General features: G+C 43.0%; 1 protein-coding gene and 1 long non-coding RNA gene across 6 annotated transcripts in view; one reads left to right on the forward strand and one right to left on the reverse strand.

The window, feature by feature from the left end:
- znf536 (zinc finger protein 536) overlaps positions 1 to 23032 on the forward strand; it is a 183489-nt gene that overhangs the window by 141654 nt on the left and 18803 nt on the right. The window lies entirely within an intron of this gene.
- LOC115167451 (uncharacterized) lies at positions 1426 to 22954 on the reverse strand. Its single transcript, XR_003870487.1, has 3 exons — positions 22302 to 22954; positions 2276 to 2318; positions 1426 to 2159 (listed from the first exon to the last, which is right to left on the reverse strand). It is a non-coding gene; the product is annotated as an uncharacterized LOC115167451 (long non-coding RNA).

Genomic DNA, 23032 nt, shown 5'->3' on the forward strand with positions numbered 1-23032 from the left:
TGCAAGGACATCTGCTTTACCGAAGATACAGGCATGTTATGTGTATGCTCTTGCTTCACGCCTGCCTTTTTGACGATGATTTCATGTTTGAAACAATTACATTCTTCTCAGACTGAGAAAAAAAGAGTGTTCTATTGTTTCCTCTCTCTCTCTCTCTCTCTCTCTTTCTGGCTCTTACTCATTTCTCTTCTCTCTCTCCGAGCCTTGTTAACTAGGAGCCAAAGAGAATCCATTTTAATCTGATTAATAACTTAGTTGATCACGTATAACCTAATTTTCATTCAGTGCTGCCCTTGTCCACAGAGTCATATACAAAATGACCTTTGAGTCGCCACGGCTACGATAAAGCACAATAAGCGCCATTGTACTGTCAAAAAAAACCTGAAGATGTTTTACATCATTACAAGACTTTAATGTTCCCATCTTTTCAAATGCGATGCCTTCCACAAAAGGCCACCCTCCAATTGAGGGGCCATTAGGCCTGGACTCGAGTTTCCTGGGGCTAGGAGATGGGAACAACTTTTCTCCTGCATTCACAGTAATATGAATCGTCCTTTTAAAACAGATATGGTTACATATTAGTTTTGAAAGGTACAGTAACTGCTCAGCTTAAGCTGTCTCCAACAGTGGGGCTTTTGTTTCCTGACAAACCTAATAACTGGCCCTTGATCCCATCTCACTCTCTCACTCTCTCACACACTCATGCAAGTTTGAAAAAATCTGAAAGTTTACCATGTTCAATTACTTGGTTGAGAATTTATAACTGATTGCCTGTTTCTCGCTTTATGTTTTTATGAAAAAAAAGTGCTTTTGACATCATCTGGATGAATCTGCATTTGATTTGCTGTTATGAGTAGCGATCCCAAAGGAAACCTTGTGAGATGGAATTATACCCAGAAATGAGAAACATAAAGAAAAAACAAACACAAATACACACTCTCTCTCTCTCCCTTTCTCATTCTCTATCTCTCACTCTCTCTTTATTTCTCTCTCTGTGTTTTACACAAACACAGACACGCACAAAATAAGAATACAATATTAATGAAGTGGGCTGGGCTCTACATCCACCCATATGCTTCATCACTGAAGTAGCTTGTTGCACTGTAGTGAGTCTGTAGTACTGCAGTAGCCTGCATGTTGTAAATAATCATTTGAATAATAATATAAAAGCCCACATGCATGCATACATTTGTGTATATACGCACAGTCTTTCATATGATTCAGCCACAAAGCCAAAAAAGAAACTCCATTTGATAACGTCGATGTGGCATTTTATTCCCCATTAGAAACGTGTGCTGCTGTGTAGTTATCTGTTCTGAAACGTGGCCTCCTAGCTGAGGATGAATTCTGGGTTCAGGATTCACGAGGCAGAAACTCTTGTAAAATCAAGCCCAGCATGCACCAGTTTCCAGAAATTGTAAGAACTTTATGGTTAATAGTTTTTATTGGACGCGGGGAAAAAAGGGTGGCGGGATTAAGATGTGGATTAACACCGTACTTTAAGATACATCTTTTTTAATGTGAAACCTCATCTCAGCTCATTCTGGGAAGCTTCTCTTATTAACCAAGTTTTATACATCACCCTTTGTGTCCTATTTTCCTACCAACTTTAAGTACACGCTTTTGACGAGCTCCGCACCACTAGTTTTGCCAGTTATACAAACACATTCTTTAAGCTTTTAAACACAGAACAATGGCAAAGCGCATAGCTGTGCACATTAATGCGTTTGGAAATGGAGAAAAAAAAGCGAAATAGAAAAGAGATAAGCAGAGCTCGGCTGCACTGCCCTCCCTTCCTCATCCCTCCATCTCTCTCCCCCTCTTAAAAAGAAAGCAAACCAAATCTCCCTCTCCATCGTCAAATCCAGGCTGATCTGTATGCCACAGATGCTAACAGACAAACATCATATTCCCGGGCTTCAGCCTCTCTAATTGACTGAACAAGGATTGGTCACACTTATAAGTAGCGTTCCATAATGGATTTCCTTGTTTGTGCGCTTTTAACTGGCAGTGCAAATGGAAGGCAAAATGTGTCTTTATTACCAAAAAACAACAGCGCTCCTTTTCAGTAAAGATGGTATCAGCACCTCTCTGTTTGTTGCAAGGTCAACGGAGGCTGACAGATGACAAACGATCTCAAGATGGCCGCATCATCTGTCCTGTTATTGTTGGAAGAAAAAAAATACAAGATGAATGCAACATCTTTTTTTCTTCTCTTTTTTAACATTTGAATCTCTGATCATGTAAAATGGGTGAGAGAGACTAAAATAGGCACCTGATTTTTCATGGCATGCATGTTGTCATCTCTCCTCCAAGGCCTGGGAGAAAAACGGAAAGAATCTTTCAAAATCTGCACTTATCATATTTCTGTATCACGAGGACTTGGCAAAAGACAGGGATTCAGTATTATAGACAAGCTGGTCATCAGATGGGAGTTGGGATTTATTTCTCTGTCTTTTCCCTCTCCCTCCTCCTCTCATTTGCTTCCCGTCCAAGATGTCTCATTTTTCCTACTGGACAGCTACAACAGAATGCTTGAGAACTCTGTGTCCTTGAGGACAGAACAACTTTTCATTTTAATAATTTGATAGATTTGTTTTCTTCTTCTTCTTCGCTGTTATTGTTTTCTTTTTGTCTTTTCTGCCTCATTATTTGCAATATGGAGGAACAATAAGTGGGAAAGAATTCTGCTAAACTTCAACTTCAACAATGACGGCCACTTTGGCAAAACACTAAGTTCGTTTTTTAATTACCTGACTTTCTAATGCTGTTGTCATCTCCGAGACAATAGCCCTTTTCTCTGATGTTTTTATTATGTTCTCATTTGGATGGCTACACTCTGCAGGTAGTCCGTGCATACTGCATACCCCCCCTCCCCCCCCCCCCCCCCACTGTACACTACCTCCCATCCCTCCCCACACTTCCATACCTTGTTTTTTTAGGATGTTTAATTGCATTAAGAGACGTATCGAGAGAACTAGACAAAGTGTCATCGCTTTTTAAAACACAATTAGGTAACACCTCGTCAGGGCTTCTGTCTGGCGTTGTTGACAGGCCCGTGAACAATCGTGGCAACATCGCCTTGCATCTGCTGGCGTTGTGCTCGTCAACAGGAGTGACAGCCGTTTCATGGAGAGAACCCTGCCGATCCCTGCCATGTCCCAAGCTCGTCAGCTTGTATTTTAAGCAAATCAATAAGCTGCAAGGTGTGGCGTGCAGGACGTAGGCAGACGAGGACTAGTGGATTTCACTAGTGCTAATGAATCTGTTTCATGATCAACACTGTTCCCCCCCCTTTTCCTCCTCTTCATCTGACAAAATGAAAAGCCTGCTTGTTAATTTGAAAAACAACATTCAGCAACTTTATCAAAAGTAGAGGAAAAGAGAGCATTTGGGCAGCAGTCTCTCTCTCTCTCTCTCTCTCTCTCGCTCTCTTTTTTTTTTGGAAAGTGTAAGGCAGCATACCTGAAGTTTTAGAAGTAGATTCTATGTTCCAGACTGTTAGCTTGATGCCATCGTCATTGTTTCATCAGACGGTTTGATAGAAATGCACATGATGCTGCTGATGATGATGATGATGGTAATGATCATGATGATGATGAGACAGTGCAGACCCAGTGTTTTCTGGCTGCCCATCTGCCTGATTAAAAAGCTCATCCTTATCACAGGATTCACTTTAACTGGGTCTGAATGGGAAAGAGATTTTAAAAAATATAGACGCCAACATTTTTTTGGGGGGGGGAACTGCTATAATTTGGTTAGCGCTACACAATCTTAGGCTCTGAATTCATTCAAATACGTCCTCGTTAATGTCGTCACTTCCGTACTGGGCAGAGTTGGATTCACTGATACAATTAAATGAATTGAACAAGGGCCATTGGCTTTGGCTGAATGCAGAGGCAGCAATATTGGATATTACAACTAGGAGCTGACGCAGGAAGACAAAGCATATGGAGGTAAAAGTAATGATCATCTACAAATATCCATATGAGAGTGAGCCAATGTTTAAGAAGATGTATGGCTATTGATGTTTAAATAACAGTAGTGTCATGAAAAAAAAGAAAAATATATATTTTCCTCACTGTGTCCACCACTTAATCGAACACCCTCGAGAGGCACAACAATCGAGCTCGGGGTAAGATAAAACACAACCTTTTTGTATGCCTTGTGAACAAAACCATAAATAAATATATAACCAGTTAGTATTATGCAGGTTCGCTGTGAAATGCATTATCTGTCTGGCATTGCCTTCCTCCTCAAGAAAATAATATTTGACAGTGCAACTCCCTGATGAAAAAAATTGTAAAAAGTTCTGACTTCAAAAGTGTTTACTCCATGTTTTTTAATTTGTCTGGGCATATGCAGTGTATTTGCACTTCAAATACCTGTATTTGAAGCAGGTGGTTTAAATGCCAAGAAGCGAATTGATGACAATCAACCATGAGCATCAGGGGAACTCTTCTTGCGGCTGACATTAAAACTAAACGAACAGCAGCTAAACAAACACATACAAATAGAACTCCAGCCTCCACCCTACCTCATTCTCTTCCTCTCTCTCTCTCCACCCTCTCCTCGCTCGCTCATATTTTAATATTCCTGTACATCTGAATATCAGTGCGTATAGAGCTGGATACACAGCCTTGTGTTTAAACAGACTGTGGCTCAGTGGTTTAAAAAATAAAAAGTAGAAAATAAACAGGGTTTGGGCTGAGAGGAATATATTCAGTGCCAAACAGCGCCAAACCCCCGCTCCCCATCTACCCCCGGTCCCCCTCGCCCACCCCTCTCTCTTTTCATCGCTTCCATATTCATTTCTGGAATTTACAGTAAATCCAATAGCTGTCAATCATGAATTAAAACTCACATTTTTACAACGGGAGGAAACAGCTGCTTCAACATTTACAGCAAGACCACTCTAAAATATTAAAGGCATGTCACCACCACTGCAAGGCCCTACATCGGCAACCATCTGTTTTCTATTAAACATTACACCAAACACTGCTATTTCCCTACTTTTAGAGCCACACAGGAAAACAGAATTGACAGTAAAACCTTGACGTGATTTGTTTTTGCTCACACCCGATCCAAAATGTCAAAAGCAAAAAAAAAAAAAAACGTTTATAGAAATCAGCTAGCTAAAGAAGGTCATGCTAAGTGACCCAGACAATATGCCGATGGTTATCAACAAGACTAGAGTCTCTTTAATGACTTTGTTCATTCCCGACTTTCAGATTTGATTTCCTTTCTTTGCCATCGTTTTCTCATGTGCTCACACGGGGGGCGTGGAGTCATAGAGGGTCTGATGTGCTGCGATGACATTTGAGGCCCTGGCGCCCTGTAAGGACGGAGAGAACACAGAGTGCGTGGCTTCTGAAAGGGATGCTGAAATATTCTGTTACAGACGAGCGGAGGAGAATTATGGTCGGTGTCAAAGGTAAACAATTACGACGTCGTGAGTCACTTTTTGGAGCAGGCGTGAAGGAAGACCATTTCGCCATCTTAATAGGTCATTTCCTTTGTCTTCTGAGTGCTATTTCACATGTTGCCTTAATCAGGGTGGTCATTTTCAGAAAAGGGCAGCGAGAGACAAAACCTTGGCTGTGGATACTATGTCAGTGTTTTTCAAGCAACGTTTTGTTCAAATAAAAGGACTGACAATTTAGAACGATGTACGGATGGATTTCGAAGACTTTTCCCCCGCCCCTCCTCTCTTAGTCTATCTTCTCAGCAAAGCTTTTGTCCACTTCAGTTTGTTGTTTTGGTGCCCGTTTTCCCGAACGACGGCGTTGGTTGGATCTGCTGAAAGATGTCCCTCCATCAGGGGGATGTGATGTCACTGACAGTGTGCGGTTCATTAGGATCCCAGTGCACTGCGAGTGACAGAAAGACTCTGATTAACAAGCTCTCTGTTTTTCTCCCTCTTTTTTTTCTCCCTCCTTTTTTTTTTCTTCTCGAAATGAGAACTCCCGTCGCTCCAAACGACATTTCTCGCTCTCCTTCTCCGTGTCTCTCCCTCCCTCTTTCCTCCTCTCATCCCGTCGAAAGATGGCAGGAGTCACAGGTGTGTGGCAATAATTACACATACACTCAGGAAAATAATGTCATTTCCCCCATTTAATAAGTCCCCTGTAAAATGCGAAGGGGTGCCCATGAGGAGGGGATGCTTAAATCTTATCTGATACACCCCCACTAACTTAATCATATGGCTCTTAAGAGCAGGGCTCGGGCAGCTGGGGCTCCGTAATATGCATGCAATATGTGTGTAAAGCGATATGCTTTAATTTTGAGCCCACTTTAAGCAGCAACAAAATCTGTTTATAAGGGAGACAATTACAATAGGAAAAAAAGCAGTTAACTCTTTCATTCCGACCGTGACAAAGGACATCTGTTTTGTCTCACAGTTGTACTGTATATCTAATATTTAGGTGAGCATTTCTTCACGGTAATGTCAATATTCTATGATTTCGTGTCCATCACTGTACACTACTCTACATTTGATTCGAATAATGGACCTTTTAGAAAAAGCAATTACAGTCAGTATAGGCTTGATGTAGAATTATTGCGTGATTATAATCAACGCAATTATGATTATGGGTTTATTGTGATTAAAATACGCTTGAAAGGTAGGGAACAACTCTACGGGGTTCAGCAGTGGTGTCGTGGAGCGGCACCAACTAGTGTGTCAGCAATGGGTGCTACCAGAGACCATTAGGGAAGAGAGCGAGGGCAAGAGAGACAGAGAGTAGTGGGGAGGCAGTAGGGGCTTTGGGGGCGAGGAGGGGTGGGGGGGACTTCAAAAAGCCTCCGACTCAAGCTGCCGCTGGCCCTGACCACTCCACAGATGCTTTTGTTCATCTCTCTCGTTCTCTTCTCCCCCCCTCTCTTCCCTGTGTCTTTGGTGATACACTGGGAGCGAGGATATCAAAGTAGAGCTGTCTGTTAAGACTTCAAACCAGGCCCGTCCGTCAACCCCAATCATATCTGCGCCCGAAACGGAAGGCTCCGACTCGAGTGGAATATTTGATCTGTCCTCTTCAGGAGGATCAACAGTCAAAAACGCCAGTGAGCGTTAAAGATGGGGGAGGAAGCGGGCACTGGGGGGCGCCCAGCCATGAAAACACCCCACTTGACTTCAGAAAGGCCAGTCTGTGCACATAAAAGTCAGACATATTCTCCTCAATGCTGGAGATGTATATTTAACGTCTGACACATGTAGCTTGTAGGATACGAGGCCCGACAACATTTTCCTATTGGGCATCTAACATCAGAGCCTGTTGCGTGTCACTTGAGAAAGTTCCTCATTCTAAGTGGAGTGCTTTTTCTCATTAAACGCAATGACAAATCCGTGTCTCTCTATCTCTCTCCCCCTCGCACTCTCTTCCTCTATCTTCATCGGCATCTCTATCTGGATCTCAATATCCCTGTCTCTTATCTATCTCCTGTATCTATCTTTATTTCAGTCTATCTATCATCCAGTTATTCATAGACATTGATATGTGTTTTCAGGAGGGCGGGTGCTGGTGGTATAGTTAGCTCTTAAATCCCCTGGCTATGAGATCAGACTACATAATTACCTATCGCATTAAAGCCTTTTATGTCCAGGAGACTTAGGCCCTGCTCTTACTCACATAGGGCAGTGCTGTAGCAGCTGGTGGCATTAGTGGCACCAGAGTATACCCAGGGCCGGCATTTCTTGACGGGGACTAACTGACGGTGGTGCCCCCTGGGCCCTCACTATCCCACAATCTATAGGAGGTGGGGTGGATGGATGGATGGGTGGTCTGGATCAATAGTGCAGTACGTGGATTTTTTTTTAGGGCGTCATGTTCCGTTGGATTCAGTCCCCAACAACCACGTCAATCCATTGAGACGGACTCTGTCTTCATGATATGCCCTCGTCTTCAGTCAGTCAGTCGGGAATCGTCCTACCGAGCTGAAGCACAACCCGGGCACATCCGTCTCCTCATAACCCTATCCCCAGAAACACCCCGCATCCTCTTGTGGGCACGTGTCATGCTACGGGAACAGACGCAAGGGGCTTATATCTTTCCTATGACTAGTCAGTCTATTATACTTTAAGCCCTGGTGAACGTGGCGTTAGTGTATCCAGTACCTTCCTAATCTGTGGTTTCCGGTCTGCTGCACTTTCCATGTGTTCCAGGAAGTGCCAGATTACAAGCACACGCAGTGGTCAATGCTCATCACGCCACACCATATATATATATAAGTTCCTCTCTCCTTGTCCTGCTAATATGATGTAATTAGAGCAACTGATTTATATGCTAATCGGAGGCATGGCAACTCACAGAGCTGCTTATGAACACACCGTCACCTGCATAGGCCACCATGTGTCAGCAGCACACCTTAGCAGCACACCATGTGACTACAGGTCCAGTCGCTATGGTCTTTCAACTGTTCTTATGACAAGCCCCACAAAGGACTGGAAGTCAATGCAGTCGTTTCAGAGGAGGCCTGAACTACTGTAATGCGATATATGTCCACTACTTTGGATAGGAGAAGACATATACTCATGTACAGTCACATTTTTTTACATTTTATTTATTTAACTAGGCAAGTCAGTTAAAAACACATTCTTATTTACAATGACGGTCTAGGAACAGTGGGTTAACTTCCTTGTTCAGGGGCAGAACGACATATTTTTGTCTTGTCAGCTCGGGGATTCGATCTAGCAACCTTTCGGTTACTGGCCCAACACGCTAAGCACTAGGCTACCTGCCGCCCCTATAATATAATTCAGACACATGTATACACACATAGCATCAGCTTGACAACAGTGTTCTCTAATATGAGCAGTTATTCAGGTGTACAAGGGAAGTAATTTCAAATATAGGCGTCTTTAGCCCCTTCAGTTTTTTTTCTTCTTCTCCACTCTGCAACTTGTCAATTACGGAGACAAGAAGGAGTGGATTGGGGATGTTGCTGTTTAAGGGTGGGAGGTTATAGGGATGGATGCGGTTGTAAATTGCTCTGCATCTGCTGCTGTGTCCCATGAAAGGGAAGAATACACTGAATCTGATTTCCTGACATGCTACGACAAGCCGGCCCCTTATGAACCGTCTCCAAGGATTGTTAGTGTTAAAAAGGAACGGTGTGTTCTGTGTGTGTGTGTGTTTGTAGATGTTCACTTGTGTGTGGTCATTGTAGTAGCTTTCAACATGAACAAACAAACAAATTAATACATTTCAATAGCATACAGATTTGGGGAGGGGGGTGGGAGTAGGTGGGTGCTCATTTTAGTAACAGATGTCCACGCAGTGGCTGGTAGGACAGCACTTCACCATCAACACGTGTTAAGTGACAGTGACGGACAGCAGGCAGTCTATTTAATAATTCAATATATTGTAATATTTCTCTCTCTCTTGCTCTCTCTGTCTGTTTTTACACTGACGGCAAAATCCAATTCCGCGTCAAGGTTAGGATTACACAAATCTGCATTAAATATGCCATTTTTTGGGATGGAAAATACTGACACAGATTGTGGCTTTTGTTTGTCTGTTCATTTCTTTAGTATGTGTGCCTATACGTTGATCCTGTATCTGGGTTGAGTAATTAACATGGTGATCTACTTACAGACAAACATACACAGATACTGTGCCATGCGCCTTATATATACTAATGGATTTTCAGGCCCGTGCCACCACATTCCCAAGTGTTTTTCTATCAGTTTATTTTTCGGGAGGGGAGGGGGGGGTACTGTAATCAGATGACTAAAAAGGCAAAAGACAAAAGGGGAGAGTAGACACAGGTCTTTACATTTCCCCAGCACAACGATGTGGGTAAGTGAGCCTCAACTGACCAGAAATGATTTGCCTCTGTCTGTTAGACACGTAATGGAGTCGTTTAACTAGTCAAATTAGGAGCTGCAGAGATGCCGCATGCTTCATTACTGGGTTCCAATGGGCACCATTTTACATTTACGTCAGGAATCATTTCAGGGCAAATTAATGTTTTTATTGTCTTTCGAAAATACACCCACATGCTCCCAGGCTCACCACATCTAAAAGTTTAGCACCACCTAGAGGTCAGAGACGGGCACTCCAACCTCAGCAGAGTTGTTAGGTTAAGGGGGTATCATGTTTAGATGATAGCCAGTCAGTCCATTCTTAGATCCAAACTGTAAATCAGAAGCATGTGATGGAGGATGTAGAATGTGTCCACCAGCGTGGGACATCAAACTCTGAGTCTGTGAGCGACAGTGCTGAGGACTCTGGGACCTGTCAGCAGGAGGCTTTGACACGTCTGATTACAGACAAGAAGCAGGCCCCGTCCAGAATACAGACTAACCACGTTTTGGGTTTCTACACTATTTCTATTGGGAATGTGGTGAAAGTTACCACAGGATCAGTTCTTTCCATCCAAATCATTATTTAAATCAACTCTGGATTTGATCAAATCCTCATAGAAGTTTTGAGTTTTTTTAAATTAAAATATCTGTTTTGGACACAGTTGATAGACTGTCGTGGTGTTCCAGCAGAGAGCTCTAGCAGTATCCATTAAGATACTTTAGATGTGGAAGTACATGAGCAAGCCATAGGCACCTTTGAGTTGGCTGCTGATTTATATGTCCTGTTGAAATCCCATGCGAGAGGAATTACTAAAACAATCTACAGTTGAAGTGGGAAGTTTACATACACTTAGGTTGGCTTCATTAAAACTAGTTTTTCGACCACTCCACAAATTTCTTGTTAACAAACTATAGTTTTGGCAAGTCGGTTAGGACATCTACTTTGTGCATGACACACGTAATTTTTCCAACAATTGTTTACAGACAGATTATTTCACTTATAATTCACTGTATCACAATTCCAGTGGGTCAGAAGTTTACATACACAAAGTTGACTGTGCCTTTAAACAGCTTGGAAAATTCCAGAAAATTATGTCATGGCTTTAGAAGCATCTGATAGGCTAATTGACATCATTTGAGTCAATAAGAGGTGCACCTGTGGATGTATTTCAAGGCCTACCTTCAAACTCAGTGCCTCTTTGCTTGACATCATGGGAAAATCAAAAGAAATCAGCCAAGACCTCAGAAAAACATTGTAGACCTCCACAAGTCTGGATCATCCTTTGGAGCAATTTCCAAATGCCTGAAGGTACCACATTCATCTGTACAAACAATAGTACGCAAGTATAAACACCATGGGACCACACAGCCCTCATACCGCTCAGGAAGGAGACGCATTCTGTCTCCTAGAGATGAACATACTTTGGTGCGAAAAGTGCAAATCAGTCCCAGAACAACAGCAAAGGACCTTGTGAAGATGCTGGAGGAAACAGATACAAAAAGATCTATATCCACAGTAAAACAAGTCCAATATTGACATAACCTGAAAGGTCGCTCAGCAAGGAAGAAGCCACTGCTCCAAAACCGCCATAAAAAAGCTAGACTACGGTTTGCAACTGCACATGGGGACAAAGATTGTACTTTTTGGAGAAATGTCCTCTGGTCTGATGAAACAAAAATAGAATTGTTTGGCCATAATGACCATCGTTGTGTTTGGAGGAAAAAGAGGGATGCTTGCAAGCCGAAGAACACCATCCCAACAGTGAAGCACGGGGGTTGCAGCATCATGTTGTGGGGGTGCTTTGCTGCAGGAGGGACTGGTGCACTTCACAAAATAGATGGCATCATGAGGGAGGAAAATTATGTGGATATATTGAAGCAACATCTCAAGACATCTGTCAGGAAGTTAAAGCTTGGTCACAAATGGGTCTTCCAAATGAACAATGACCCCAAGCACACTTCCCAAGTTGTGGCAAAATGGCTTAAGGATAAAAGTCAAGGTATTGGAGTGGCCATCATAAAGCCCTGACCTCAATCCTGTAGATTATTTGTGGGCAGAACTGAAAAAGTGTGTGTGAGGAAGGAGGCCTACAAACCTGACTCAGTTACACCAGCTCTGTCAGGAGGAATAGGCCAAAATTTACCCAACTTATTGTGGGAAGCTTGTGGAAGGCTACTCGAAACGTTTGAGCCAAGTTAAACAATTTAAAGGCAATGGTACCAAATACTAATTGAGTGTACAGTATGTACATTTCTGACCCACTGGGAATGTGATGAAAGAAATAAAAGCTGAAATAAATCATTCCCTCTACTGTTATTCTGACATTTCACATTCTTAAAATAAAGTGGTGATCCTAACTGACTTAAAACAGGGACTTTTTACTAGGATTAAATGTCAGGAATTGTGAAAAACTGAGTTGAAATGTATTTGTCTAAGGTGTATGTAAACCTCCGACTTCAACTGTACATGTTTTTAATACCCGCTTAAGAATTTTTAAATTAGTTTTTATTTTTATGGAACTCAGTTTAATCGTCTGCTTGTTTCCTCATCTAAGCGTTCTCTTTGCCGTTTGTTCTCCACCGCTAGCATTTATGTTACGCTAGATTGTAGCCGTATTGTATTATGCTGATTGACAGGCAAGGATGTTTGTGTGTGTGTGTGTGTGTGTGTGTTTGTGTTTGTATGTCTTTTTGACTATACACACACACCACCCTAGCCACCCGCCCCTCCTTTTTTCCAGACCTTGTTGTGTGCTTGACATTCTGTCGATATCGTTACACCCAAACGCTGGACTGTTTGATCCCGTGTTTGGCTGGCGCGCTTTTTAGCTGGAGAGGCTGTGTTTGTTCACTGCCGCAGAGCCGTGTTTCTCTTGCCTCTGTTTAAAGGCGTCCACCCGCCCGCCCCAAAAGTTCACTCCTGTCTCTCTGCGATAACCCAACAGTCCAACCAGACAGTACGCCTGCTCGGTTTCATACGTTGATATAAAAGCATGTCAGATCTCTGTTAACCGGTTACATTTACAGATAAGAGAATTAAGATGTGATACTAGGAGTTTGAAATAACCTCAACTTAAAGTTACTCGACGCATTCACTGATCTCTCTACTGGTCCGACTCCTGTCAGTCGAACAGTCAGCCCCTCCTCTCTTTATCTTCTTTGTCCACAAAGAAAAGGAGAGGAGAGACACATTCTCCATCTTCTGTTGCAGTTTTGTTTTTAATTCTGTCTGTTCTATATTGATCCTGAGTGTGGCTGGTTATCTTTGCATGGTGGGCAGTTATAGATGAATACACAAAGCCTTTCATTTGGACAAGGGATCATTGTGCTGTCATCCTCCCACGCCTGGAGAGCAGCGAGAAGGCAGGGGGGCGAACGGCAGCCATCGATGTGCCTTCCCGTCATCCGAGGGCATCACGTTAGTCTGAAAGAAATATCTGGGCATAGTTGCTTGAATACAGAACTTAAAATGCCCTTGCTTGACCTTCATCTCAACATATTTGGGGCATTTATTATGGATGGATATGATCAGGTTTTTGCTGGTAGGGTTAGTTCAACAGTGTGCTTCTGGCGGTCACTCCATAGTTCCAGAAGGCACTCTGCAGGACTTCACCAGGCACAGAATTCTGGGAGAACTGCCCAGGGGTTCCGTCTGACCTCATGAGTTAAAAGGAAGCAGCAGGAGATTGAGAGAAAGAGCGAGAAAAAGAGAGAGATACAGACAGAGAGAGGGAACCAGAGAGAGAGAGCAGAGAGAAAGGGAGACCAGGGAGAGAGGGCTCGTGATCAAGAGAGGGAGGGGGTTAACGTCATCCACCCTGACAGTTGTGTGGGGTGACATCTTGAGGGTTCAGGTCCCATCCACTTCAGGCCACTCATCGACTGGACTGTACAGCCCACTGTTTCCCACAGCCCCCTGCACCAGATGCTCATAATTACTCTTAAAAAAGGTAATATTGTAAAATGAATGCTGTGCTCACTCCCCGAGGGGAACAAAGAAGCCTTATTATACAACCTCGTCAGCTCTCCTGTGTGTCTCAGCGCTGTACAATCACTGTTTTCAGCAGGATAAACAGCATGTGGTAAACGGAGAGAGAGAAAACGACAAAGGAAAAGTGGTTGTCTCAGCCATCAAACGGCAGTCTCTAAGTGTAACTTCTGCTCTTAATTTGTTCAAAAATATGTCTTCTCTGTTCTCAGTTCTTTGCAGTTTGTTTAATTTATTTGAGGTGCAGAAACACACACTCACAAGCGTGCGCGCACACAAACTCGCCGCTAAGTCTAGAGACGTCTTCTCATTGGGAAATCTTTCAATAAATCAATGTGGCTTTAAACACATTTCCCCCGTGACATCACTGAACTGGTAAGAACTGAACTAATCTCTGTTGAGGCTGTCGGAGAGCTTTGAACAAAATCTAGTTTGCATCTCTCAGCAAGGTTATTTGTCAATGACTTATAATCCCAGGTACATTTCCCGAGTTTTTATATTAGAAACGGGTAAATGGTTCTCATGTCTGATGTTTCTCAGCCTTGGGAAAAGAGAGAGAAGGCTAAGGAACAAAAGAAATGTTATGGATTTCAATGTCAGAACAATGAGAGGAGTGAGTGATCAAAATAGGATTGTTTCTGCATTGCCTTTAGACTTGTTTCTGCATTACATTTAGACTTGTTTCTGCATTACATTTAGACTTGTTTCTGCATTACCTTTAGGCTTGTTTCTGCATCACCTTTAGACTTGTTTCTGCATCACCTTTAGACTTGTTCCTGCATTACCATCCTGGAAATGAGTCAACTAATGGCAATGTTGATCATATTTTATACTTGTGAAATGTGCGCCATAGAAACTGAAGAACACTGTATTTTTGAGTTGTTCAATCAATATGTCTGGAGAGTAAACTCCCCTTTCATCTCTCCCTACTGGCCAAACACTGGTTGAATCAGCGTTGTTTCCACATCATTTCAATGAAATTACGTTGACCCAACGTGGAATAGATGTTGAATTGACGTCCGTGCCCAGCGGGTCCTTTCTCATCCTTATCTCAGTCATGTTGTCTACCTGTACTGTAAGACACAGTCCACATCAGACAGAGTGTCATGCACAGAGCAATGAAGTGTTCCTCTTGAGGGTGTCGCTACCTTGTCTAGTCCCTCCAAGGGCACGGTACTGGCCAAGAGCAGGGACAATCATCACCAAGGCTTTACCTACTTGGTCATTTATGAGGACTCAATTAGAAGCGCACACAAAGTAATGATTCTGAAAAACACCTCGTCCGTGTTGTGCAATTTTATGTTCCGCTTTCTGCTTATTAGAACCGCCACCCCAGCTTCATAAACAGTGTTTGGAGATAAATAATTGATATTACACATTATCGCTCCGGAGTGAAAGAGAACATCTCCTTTTTTTTGGCTGTGGTGAGTTTGCGTAGGGGGCCATTTCACTACAGAGGCCCCACCTCCTCTTCCACCCCCCCCCCCCCCCCCCCCCCCCCACCCAACCTCCTCTGAAAAAAAAGGAGAGAACTTTAACAGGACACGTCCCCTTGTGCAACGTTCCTCAGCGATCACATCTTTATACGTCGAAAGTCTTTTCTTTGATTTGCCTTCGCTCTCCGAATCTGTTTCCCTTTTCACACACAATCTCACGGAAAACTTTTGCCATATCTGTCATCTCAAAATGGAGTCTTGGTCTCAGATGAATAGTTTTGATCTTTCTCGACTGTTTACGGCCGCGTCAAGTGAAAAAAAAAGACTTTCTGTAAGTGCTTACACCAGCACTGAATAGTTTGACATCTTGCTCTCTAACAACGTCTTTAAAGTAAATAAAAAACTAAACAACGGCCTAGCCTGCAATTAAACTGTAGATCTGAATATGACATGTTTGTACCGGAGTGATTTCTCTTCGCCCTTTTCATGTATCGTTTTTTTTTAAAGGGATTTCTGTGTGTGTGTAATATTGTACGGGCTGTGTCAGATCACAAAGGGGACTGTAGCCGGGGTTGATAGCCTCTGGTCACGGCTGCTTTAGTCCCTCCGTTCTCACTGAGTGTTTAAGGCTAGACAGTGGCGTTCATCCACCGTGGGCCGAAGGACGCACACACAAAGCCACACCTAAACCTGAAGAGGCTGCCTTTCACACTGCCTCCCAACGCTCCGCCACACACGTACCTTGAGAGCTCAGTAATATGTGATACAATTCCACATCCCTTCTCCCCACGCTGAGGTCACATGTTACAGGCTGACTGAGAGGGGTAATAGGAAAGATCCTAGCGGGAGGAGCTGGCCTAATCATGAAGAGCAGGGTGTCACTGCTTAAGGCCAGCGGTTAGAGATACTGTGCTGTAGCAGAGGCTAAGGATTCACCAGGAAGTAAAGTCCAAACAGTCCACTAGAGATTTTTTTAAATTGCTTCATATGGTGTTAAACTCAATGCCCCAATGTAGATGTGTACTATAATACCCCTCAAGTTGAATTGGACTTCACCAGAACAATAATAATCTGTAATTGGTCTTGAGTTAAAAACAGAGATGGTGTCTGTCAGTATATTTGGACATGTCCCCCCCCCCATTTAAAGAAGCTGTAGAATTAACAACCTGTTTACGTCAAACGTAGTTGCAGAAGAAAATCTTCTGTTTCTTTCACTGTTTCTGTTACTGGAGCGGAAACAATGAGCCTTCTGGAGGTGCTGGCTGACCATTGCAGAGTAAGAGAGGGAGGGAGAGGAAGACTGAGCTGGAGAAATAGGAGGGGGGGGGGGGGGGGGGGGGTCCTGGAAGGTTTCGTATATCATAATTATCCCGTTAAGCAACGGAGGGGTTCCCTTCGGGAATTATTCTTAAATGGAGGATTTGCAACGAGAATGGGTCAGAAATGCTTCCAGCAAGCAGGAAATCCTGTTTTCATTTACATAATCATATCACCACTTCTCTTTGGTCCCTTCTTAAAGGCGGATGCTAATTCACAGCCCAGCTTTTGTAGGTTTAAAGCTGTTGTTGTTTTTATTCCCTCTAATACGTGTCCCCTCACTGCCAGAGCTTCTCTAAGTCTACTCACTTTTTGACCTTATTCGAAACATCTTCTTTGAGCCCTTTTGGCTCTTCTTTCTCGAGCACATATGTGAAAAACAGAAACATAAATAAAAGTTGATTCATGAATAGCGCTGTCTTAATTGAGACCCAGTAAAGAGTAAGTAGCAGATGTTATACCGGGAACTGTTGAATCATCAGAGACCAGAGGAAGTCTGCAAAATCATATTAAAAAAAAAAAAACAAGCCAGGTGCTCGTGATTTTCCATTGCAGCACACTGTGGTGATGTGGGAGGCAGAACGGGGGAAAAGGAGGAGGAGGATAGGAGAGGGATCAACAGAGAAAGTGCTAGTGCAACGTAGCATTCAGAGACATTTCTGGTGTCACCCTACTGTTTGATCTTACATTTACATTTACATTTACATTTTAGTCATTTAGCAGACGCTCTTATCCAGAGCGACTTACAGTAGTGATTGCATACATTTCATACAATTTCATACATTTTTTTTTTTCTGTGCTGGCCCCCCGTGGGAATCGAACCCACAACCCTGGTGTTGCAAACACCATGCTCTACCAACTGAGCTACAGGGAAGGCTGCCCTTCTTGCCCGTGAACTCTCTTTATTGTCCTTATTACGATAGTAAGCCTCAGATGATTCACTGTAGAGCTTGTCTGAGAAGACGCATTTCTGTATCATACTGTTGACGCTTCCACAATCACGGGCGTATTCCAAGTTTACGATGAACACAGAGAAAGGGATCTGTTCCCTGTCTGAATCCTCATCACTGAGCACATCCCAAGTCTCCAGCTGCCTTATTTTCTTATTTTAAACTCCTGTCCCTGATCCATTAGGAGCCCATCTTATAGTGTAGGGTGATTCCTGCCCTAGGAAGCGCTGTGCTTCAGCGGCAGGCAGGTTCCTGTGCTCGGTCTGTCTGTAGTAGTAGAGTAGGGAACCTGTGAGGAGGTGCAGTGACAGGCCCACTGTGGTGGATTAAAGGCCCACTCTGTTTCTCCTCATCTCTCTCTCTTTTTCTCTGTCTCTCACTGTCTTTCACCCCCCCCCCCCCCCCCTCCGTTTCTCTGATGTGACAGACAGTGTCGTTCTCGTCACTCAGAGGGGACCTCGTCCCAGGCTGACGGAGTCGCTTCAGCGTTCCTCTCCATTCCCACCGCAGCGCGACGCCACACAAAATTAGTAACCAGATATGGCAGTGGCGCGATGCTAGTGCGAATAATACCACACACTCGAGGGAGCCCAGAGCTGTGAGATTAGCACAGACAATTAATACAGGACATGCCTGCGAGAGGGCCTCGGAATATCTTTATGTTGTTTTAGCCGCTACGTGTCAGTGTTCGAGGGAGTGTGTGTGTGTGTGTGTGTGTGTGTGCGTGCATGCTCTTTCATGTCTGTATGTTGTGGAATTGAAACCTTCATTTTGACAGGTGTTGTGATCTCATCTTCCTTTTTATAGCCCTGAAGTCATGTACTGTACGGTAGCTTGTCACAGACATTCTTGTCCATTGAAAATCACTAACAACTGTAACGGTAACATTCCCAGCCTGTAGTCCATGTGTAAGTGAAGGAAGGAAGTGTGTGCGGTCTATGTAAGCACAGCTAGGTCCTCCCTGCGTACAGGCTTGATAGAATAAAAAACATTATTCATACTCAAATGAGGCCTGATGAGCACAGATGACCTCACCTCTCCCTGTTACCAAACAAAAGGTTCCTTTTACAATGGAGACGGGGTGGAGGGTGGGGGGGTGGGGGGAATGTAGAGTACAGAAGATCCCCGGCTCGTCCCACCAACCAGAATGTGCCCTCTACAAAGACAACAAAAAAACTTTTAGCGACAGCCTTTGGTTGACCTTGTTAGCGCCAGCGCACTTGGGTAATCTGTGGTTCATTATTTTCCCCCCTCCCTTTCTACATTAGACTACAGCTTGTGCTCAAACCACAAGCAATGGGATTTTTTTTTGGGTTGCACATTCCAACGCCGTTATGTTACATTGTTGCTGAATAAAGGCTGGTATTATGTTCCCGCAGTAAAGGGCAGAAGTGGACAGAGTTTTTATCTGCTGAACGAATCAATCAGGATTATGTCAGCTGAAAAGAATCACAGACAGCAGTCGCCAGTGCGTGTGCGTCTGGGTGTGCAAGTTTGTGTGTGTGTATTTGAAATGTTGCTTATTTAAAGGGGAGCTATTTGTTGATTGTGAGTACATGGGGGGGGTGACTGAGATATCATTTCTCGGGTACAGAGAGGATCTCTTCTATTTATTTTATCCTCTGTGGGAAGATTGGAAGGGCGCTCATTATCATTTCAGCAGAAATGATTAGGAGATCAAATAGAGATCGAATGCCATTTCCTTCCATTAATGCGGGGGGTTTAGTGCGTCTGTCATGGCATGGCTGTCCGGCTGCCTGTGGGAAAAAGACCGAGGGAAGAATGGAGGAGAGGATTAAGAGGGGACCGGGGCTTGGCAAGGGAGTGCAGGGCTATTCATTAGCAGGGCCCAAAGAGAGGCACACTGGCATGCATAGAGTGAGAGAGATAGATGAGCCTTGAGCAGTAGCTCTACCACACAAAATGGAGGGTAAAGGCAAAAAGTCAGTGATCACATGGTCAAGTTTGCCCTCCACATTGTGCAAACCTACTCATGCAACACTTTATCCTGCTTTGAGACTCACACGCGTTAGGGTGAGGGTCCTGCCCTCTGGGGCCACATTCAAACAACCCACCTTACTGTTGGGTCTAACAGGCTGCTAATGCCTTGCCAGCACTGGTGTAAAGTACTTAAGTAAAAAATACTTTAAAGTACTACTTAAGTCGTTTTTGGTATCTGTACTTTACTATTTTTGACAACTTTTACTTCACTACATTCCTAAAGAAAATAATGTTGTTTTTATTCCGTACATTTTCCCTGACACCCAAAAGTTAAAATGGTCCAATTCACACACTTATCAAGAGAACATCCCTGGTCATCCTACTGCCTCTGATCTGGTGGCTTCACTAAACACAAATGCTTTGTTTGTAAATGATGTCTGAGTGTTGGATTGTGCCCCTGGCTATCAGTAAAATAAAAACAACAAGAAAATGGTGCGGTCTGGTTTGCTTAATAAAATTAATTTGAAATGATTTATACTTTTGATTTTTTATACTTTTTACAAGTACATGTTATCAATACATTTCCTTTTGATACTTCAGTATATTTACCAAATACTTTTAGACTTTTATTCAAGTAGTATTTTACTGGGTGACTTTTACTTTTACTTGAGTCACTTTCTATTAAGGGTCTTTACTTTTACTCAAGTATGACAAGTGGGTACCCTTTCCACCACTGATTGTCAGTCACACAGTCAACCCTCAAGTCACGACCATGACACAAAAATGGGCCTATGTGCTATTTGTTTGTCAACTTAGGCGCAAATTGTGACTGCGTGTTTGAATTTAGAGTCAGAGCAGCGCTCTCGCTGTTCTGTGATCTGTGAGTTCAAATCCCTCCATTAGCGCTCTGACACAGAGGGTTATTTTGCCCATCAGAAGCACTACAATCTTGCATACTTCTTCTGTCTGAATAGCCATTCTCTCTGTATTGTATTTATGTATTGAAAAAAAAGGTAATAGATCAAGCACATTCCATTATTCTCTTCTAAGATCATTAGCAAATATAATTAGATATGAAAGAAAGTCATTTGGAAAAGAGGGTGGGGGGGGGAACGCTATCAGGCAAAGAAGACAGATTGTTGCATCAGAGTGTTTGGGCTTAAATTGCTCAGCGGAGGTATTATCTATCCAACCATCTTAGTCTCAGAAACAGTGACTGGGAGAGGGAGGGCACTCACTCCAGCCCACTGTTTCTCAACCGAGACCTAGCTTTTTCCTGTACGCCCATGTCTCATACAATACCTACGGGTAAGGAGGAACGCATCAAATCAAATCTTAAACAACAATACCTACATTGTGTAGTGCCATTCTTTAAAAATACAATATCAGATAGAGCAAAATAGCCCCCCTCCCCCCTGCATATATGGATTCTCCTTTTGTACTTTTGTCTTACCTAAAAAGGAAACACAAATCTTCTTCCTTGATGCAGTATAGCTGGGAACCTATTCATTGTGCCGCTACCACATGCAGGAGTTTGTCACTGTTTGTGCACCTTTAACGCAGTAGTGTGCTTTCTAATGGGGATCTGAGCAGAAACAGCCATAAACACAAAATCCTGCTGTGTCTCACCGCAAATGTGCTTTTTTTTTCTTCTTTAGTGGTGCTTTGAGGGATGGGGGTGGATGTGGATTCCTCTAGTCTTTGTGAATCACAGCAAATGGTATTCATAAACATCCTGTATTCATTAAAACCTTCTAAAAATATGATTTGGGTTCACTTCCTCGCGCTCAAGCGGTGGTGTGTGCTGTTCATATTTACATATTTATAAATACTGGCTTTACAATGAGGCCTACCTTTGCCAAAAACAACACTTTTTCGACTGTCGCCAGGATGCCTGGGAGAGAAGAAAGTCCTCAGAGGCACCTTCAATGGCAGTACTCTATTGTAACTGCCTGTTTGCCTGCAGCACACTCAAATGTACATAGGGCATCAGTCACTTCCATGGCACTTATGTTACAGCTAAACTCAAGTCTCATGCAGTCAAACCCACATCATTAGAAGACTAGCACTTAATCTACAATACATGGAGGCTAGGATTATCTGGGGGAATTACTTCTCCTGCTTTAGTTTGGCCTCAACAGAATTCTACATTTTCGTCTCAAACCTTTACATACCAGTAACAAATCCAGAGCAAAACACAATGTAAAATAGAAGGATTTATACTGTTTTCCATAGTAACCGATTAGCTTAATAGTCTTGTGTAGTTTGCGTACTAGCGAGGCTTTCACAGCAAAATGGCTTGTGAATGTGATGTGAGAGACTGCTTAGAGACCCCCACGCTAACACTAGTATTTCCCAAGGTGGTTTACAACACATGCTCTCAGCCTTGTGTTAGGCCATTGTTCTGTCCGTCTATTCATTTATCCATTCTGTTAAGCATGACACATGTATTAACACAGGGTGGCTCCTGGAGCTATGTGTCCTCTTACCATATGCCTGGGTTTCTAGGGCCCTCTTCTCCAGTAAATGGCCATTCTGACTGTTATCTCACCGTTTACCAGTAGAGGGCGTCCTCACCCTTTCAGCATTTTCAATAGTCCTTTTGACTACGGTGCATTTTTTGCAATCCACTGTAAAATATATACGTTCTCATACAAATAATGATCTAATCAGTTGTCACAGATATAGAGAGTCTTGCTGACCTGATGCTGTTGTATAAATTGTAGCATTTACCCATTCCAATATTATTACTTTTTGCATAATACATGTAACACTTTTCCTAATGGTAGGATTCCTTACATTATAATGATAAAGTATGTAGTCTACAGCGTTGACCAGATCGTATTTATTGAAACAGTACTGACCTGGTATGATAAGCGGTAGTTGTTTTTAAGATGGCAGACACAAGTGGAATGTCAACGAGGTCCTTGGGTTGGCTGGTGAGGTGCATCTGTTCCGCACACGAATGGGAAATTAAAACTGAGAGGAAGTTATGAGGAATCTATAAAGTTGGCCTGGAAATCTCCTGCTCGCAGTGGCAGTTGTTGGGGGAGAAGAAATGTCATGCTTAAATAATAACATTCCAGGTGGCTTAGTTAATGAACAGTGAAAATCAAGTATGGGGCTTAATCTGTAACTCATTACTGGAAGTAAAAAAAAAAAAGAAGAATTAGAAGGGAAATCACGAGGAGAAGCCACCCTTGAGAGACCAGATACTTTTTATGTAAAGGAAAACATTTGTTTGTTTATTAGGTGGACTACGACAACATATTTTGTTTAGGGGCGGAGGGGGAGGGGCTCCGTATATTAGACAGGATGCCATTGGCTGCATTCCAAAATGAAGCTGTTGATAGACATTTAGTCGGATTCCTTAGTGAATGGCTGAGTAATGAGAGATGTATGCGTGAAGCATAGATGTAGACGTAGAATAGTATAAACCAACAGGCTGTTCCATCATATTACCATTATATAATGCGTACATGACATACACAGGCTTAGTCTGCCATCTAGTGGTCAAAGTTGGCTCTGACAGTATTTCCTTAGACTGCGTCGTGGTACAGAACCACGCAGATGAGACTGCAAATGATGGGCAGGA

This window comes from Salmo trutta, chromosome 29 (assembly GCF_901001165.1).
Source record: "Salmo trutta chromosome 29, fSalTru1.1, whole genome shotgun sequence".
Taxonomy (NCBI): domain Eukaryota; kingdom Metazoa; phylum Chordata; class Actinopteri; order Salmoniformes; family Salmonidae; genus Salmo; species Salmo trutta.